The 4988-nt window shown below is 40.4% G+C and overlaps 1 long non-coding RNA gene across 1 annotated transcript; it reads right to left on the reverse strand.

Moving 5' to 3' along the window:
* Nucleotides 1-1527: 1527 nt before the first annotated feature.
* LOC148314978 (uncharacterized) lies at nt 1528-3637 on the reverse strand. The gene is made up of 3 exons (XR_015841363.1): nt 3543-3637; nt 2429-2581; nt 1528-2324 (listed from the first exon to the last, which is right to left on the reverse strand). It is a non-coding gene; the product is annotated as an uncharacterized LOC148314978 (long non-coding RNA).
* Between the last annotated feature and the right edge of the window lie 1351 nt (nt 3638-4988).

A 4988-nucleotide genomic window follows, 5' to 3' on the forward strand; every position in this document is an offset into this window, starting at 1 on the left:
CTTTGCGCAAACAGACCCGACACTTTCGTTGTGGTCTGGCTTTGCTGGTCCGTGGAAAATAGGCGAGCTTGTGTTTGTCCACTGGGGTTTGTGTGAAAATAATTGTCTGGGAAGTGATTGCTGGCATCCGCGATGTGCTGCAGAAGCTCATCCGTGAGAAACAGCTGCAGGAAATCAGCTGGCTCCTCAGACTCCAAATGGGCAGCGGCATTCAGTGGTCCAGGGGTTGCTGTAAAGTCGATTTTCCTCGGTTGCCATCCAGTGTGACGCCATCCGGAACCACTGCTTCCTGATGCACAACCTGTAAATTACAGAAATATAAACAATTGGAAATATATATTTATTGCTGCATTTTATTGCTGGCGTGTGAAGTTTCATATTATAATTTACCTTTCTTTACACCAACAAGACGAGGAGGAACTTTCTTGCCGCGGGATGCACAATCTGTGAATTTTAGAAAGTATGCATGATTACCACACCATTCAGTATTGTTGTTTCCTCGTCGGGGAGGAGATACGCTCGCGTCTAACTGCACATTTATGCGACATTTTCTGCCCGCAAGATGCATGATATGTACAATAAAAGCATGAGGGGTAAAACCACATGTTCAATGGTAACTTGCGAGCGCTTACCTCCTCGTTCGGGGGGATCTGGTGAGGACTCTCAGCTGCTTTGGCTATTGTCCGAAGGCAGGCGATGCAGGCCGCAAGGCACGCGCACCCTCTTTAGACGCCTGTTTGTTGTGACGATGACGAAGCGTCATCCTCTCAACCAAAGCGTCTCCATCGCCTTGATGCTTTTAGGAAGCTTTTTTTTACAAAAACGCATTCCTCGATCGTCATTTGCTTGGAGGATTTCATTGCTAACGCTACTAATGCGACTGCTGCTAGTGCTGCCGATGCTGCTGCTACCCACGCTGCTCTCCACACTTATAAGTCTACCCCAGGATCCCGCCCCCCATTTGTACCTCTGGCGCAGATTCAAGGCGGATCTTTTGCACCTCTGCCCCCTGCTGGGTGATTTTTACATGATTCACAATGCGGACAAGGCTGATTCTCAGTCAGAGGTTGCATCAGACCCTTATGTACACTATGACGTAAAAAAGACAGGAAACGTACTTATACGTCTTTGGTAGAGGGCGCCATTGCATTAAAAGACGTCTTTGTACGTCTAAGGGAGTAAATGAGTTGAACAAAGTACAGGGTCCTTCACCTGACTACAGATGATCTTCTGGGGACTTTATTTGGTTTTAATCACTTTTGGGGTCTGTATCTATGCACACTCCCTGGTTTTGCTACCTTCCCGGGTACCACATACACACTGCTTAGTTTCTCTGCCTTCGTGGGTACCACATACATATTGCTTGGTTTCTCTGCCTTCCTGGGTACGACATACACACTGCCTGGTTTTGCTACCTTCCTGGGTACCAGTCACACAAACGTCAGACGACTCAGCACATACCGACTGTCTCAGCACTACACACTTTCACTCCAAGGCAGTGCTGTGAACCAACTTACTGACAAGAGGTAGTATTTAGAATTTTAAAAAGTGCTTGAAAGGTTTTGTTCATGTAAAACCAACAGATTATGACATTATTATTATTATTTAAATCAGTATTAAACAGCATCAGCATAGGTTAAAGATATTATACAGACTATATACGATAAAAAAATACTAAACCACCCTTGCTTTTCCGTCATTTCTTGTATAAGTTAACACACAGATGTATAACATTTGTTTATACAAATATAACGATTAAAAAGTAGCTGATTAGAGTTTTAATTTTGTATTCATTAATCTGTAATAAAAATGGACATATTTTGGTTAATAAAATTAACAAGAAATAAAAGTAAAGGGTGTTCTAATACTTTTTTCAAGATTGTCCTAACATACATTTAATGTTTACAGTATATGTCTTCGGAAGAAGCGCAGCATTAGATTTTTTTTTTTGTTCTCTCTGTTTGACTTCTGAATTTGAATTTCTGTCACAGATGTGCTTGAATTCTATTTTGGATGATTTGTGTTAAACTGCACAAATATTTGAAGAGCCATAGAATTCAAGAATCACACCAGTGCTGCTACTCCTCCGAACGGGTGAACGCCCTTGATTAACAACCTGCGTTGAGGTGGCTTTTGAGATTCGTGGTGTGGGAGAAAAATCTCTGAAGGCATTCTTAGACTTCAAGAGAGGGTCCACAATTTTCAAAGATTCACTTCCGTCTGAATCAGAGGCCTCACTTGTATCCGGAATATATTCATCTCCACTGTCATCTGAGTTGGAGTAATAATGCTTATCCATTCCAAAGTCAGCCTGTTTTTTTAATCTAAAAAACAACAACAACGAAATATAAAGGATAGAAGGCAGGAGACCAATAAAATATATGCAATTTGCTTGTAAGATTCCCTGAAATCTATATGGGTTGTTTACCTGTATACTTTTGGTCCTCCTGAGCCTTGGGATAGTAATATGGTCTGGGTCTGAGGCGCAAAGTTCAGGGGCAGGATTTGACAATGATTCGTCAGAATCTGTGTCGTTATTCCAAGGAAGATTCAGCCCATATTTTTTGTCCAAGGGAGGAGACTGGGTTGCATCAGAGTCCAAGAGAAAATTGAGAACCCATTAAATACTTAATCCCCAGAGGAATCTGCACAGAAAAAGGTCTTAATTCTATTTGAAAAAAAAAAAAAAACTAAAATATTGATGAATGATATGACAAAATAATGTAATAACAAAATTAATTGACCGTAACAAAAAGCTCCCGGGAGGAAAACTACATTAAATGTTTTTTTAACAGGGCAGTGAAAATATTGGAAAATAAAAACGATAATAAATAAAATAATATAAAAAAAGAATTCAATGTGTATCGATGGACCCATATGAAATACTTATATCGCTATGTACTTATCAGCCATATCGCCCAGCCCAATATGTAACTGCAACTTCAAAACCTCGGGCCATAACAGGATTGTAACATGGGATGCATATCTTCATTCCTAAATTTGTAGATCCCGAGGAGGCTGCTCAATGGTCCTGGTAATCTAAACCTCAACCAATTCGGTCACAGCCAATGTTCTCCATCCTTGTTAAGAAGTTTTGAAATGATTTAATAGATATACTATTGCAAACTATACCAGAATTTTAGACATTTTAAACTTTTGATCACAATTTTACCTATTTTCTAAAAATCTGAAGAATCCACATGCCAAATCACCTGCTGTAGACACATAGGTTCTGTTCTGACAGATAATTCAGTTACAGGTTGTGTACTTAAAGCCAATAAGAGGGCAATGCAGCAGTCGACAACCTGACGAAAGCTTAAGTCTCCCAATGAGAGAACTGTAGTGGCTGGTAGGTTCTTAGATTGTAACATAGTAAAGACATATACTAGGCATAACTGTATATCATATGATGATGAGGGAAAATATTATTAGCTACGATTTATGTCCAGATATATTAGAAAACTTGTCCAACCAGCACAGGTCTATCTAACTGTAATTTTAACATCTCAAGACACGACAGGATGACCACATGATACGCATACCTCCTTTTCAGAGTCTGTCAAAACTTGAGAAGGCTGCTTCGATGTTCTGGTGGCATCAACCTCAGCCGATTCAGTCATTGTCGGTTGTCCTCCATCCTAATGAACAAGTTGAATATTAATTTAATGAATTAAAAAAAGAAAATGGATCAGAATTTTACACATTTTAGGCTTTGGCCACCCAAAACAAAAACTAACAAGTTCACGAATGAAACAAAACCAATTACTTTAGCGCATGACAATTAATCTTCAGTAGAGATATGTTGTGACTGATATTTCAGTCACAGGTTGTCTTTTGAACGCCACCAGGGGCGCAATGGAGCACAGGACAGCCAAAAGTCTTCTTGTCGGACACCTGTAGTGGCTGGTAGGTTCTAAGATTATAACATAGTAAAGGCACATACAACTCCTAACTGTATTTCATATGATAATGAAGGAAAAGATGATTAGCTATGATTTATGTCAACAATAAAAATGGCTCTACGGGGTCCCCACAAACACAAACCTGACAGTTGGGTGTCAGATGGCCAACATACCTGACACGCAATTCAACTCAACTGGACCCCACAACACAAGAAAAAGCTGAGTGAGCCTCAAACCAGACATACACATTCACTGACAAATATCCTGTGACACCAGATATATTAGAAGTCTTGTCTAATCAGCACACGTCTATCTAACTGCAATTTTAACATCTCGAGACACGACAGGATGAGTACACGATACGCATACCTCCATTTCTGAGTCTGTAAAGCCTGGAGGAGGCTGCTTCGATGTTTTAGTAGCATCATAAATTTATTGAATTAATTATATTTGAGGTTGGATTAGATTTTTACACATTTTAAGCCTTAGCCACCCAAAACAAAACATAAGCTCATGAATGAAATAAAACTAATTAATTTCGCCCATGCCAATTAATCTTCTGTAGACGCGTGTTGTGACCAGTGTTGTTTTTGGCAGGCATTTTAGATTTTGTCCAAGTCATTTGGACAAAGTGCTGATTTGTTTACATCACATTTAGTCATCCCAATTCGTTATAGTTTTAGTCCAGTTTTAGTCAACGAAAACTAAAAAAAGGGTTTTAGTCCAGTTTTAATCGACGGAAACGCAAAAAAAGTTTTACCCTAGTTTTCGTCAATTTATTCACAAAGGTTTTAGTCCAAGCGGCACGGTGGCCCAACTGGTTAGCAGGATGGCCTCACAATATTGAGGTCGTAGGTACGATTCTGGCTCCGGCCTTCCTGCATGGGTTTCCTCTGGGTAATTCGGTTTCCTCCCATATTCTTAAAACATGCATGGCAAGTTGCTTGGACACTCTAATTGCCCCTAGGCATGAGTGTGAGCGTGGATGGTTGTTCGTCTATGTATGCCCTGCGATTGGCTGGACACCAATTCAAGGGTGTACCTCGCCTACTGCCGAAGACAGCTGGGATCGGCTCCAACACCCCC

This window comes from Idiotropiscis lumnitzeri, unplaced genomic scaffold, assembly GCF_059441095.1.
Source record: "Idiotropiscis lumnitzeri isolate Australia: NSW breed Sydney's pygmy pipehorse unplaced genomic scaffold, RoL_Ilum_1.0 HiC_scaffold_156, whole genome shotgun sequence".
In the NCBI taxonomy this organism is placed as follows: Eukaryota; Metazoa; Chordata; class Actinopteri; order Syngnathiformes; family Syngnathidae; genus Idiotropiscis; species Idiotropiscis lumnitzeri.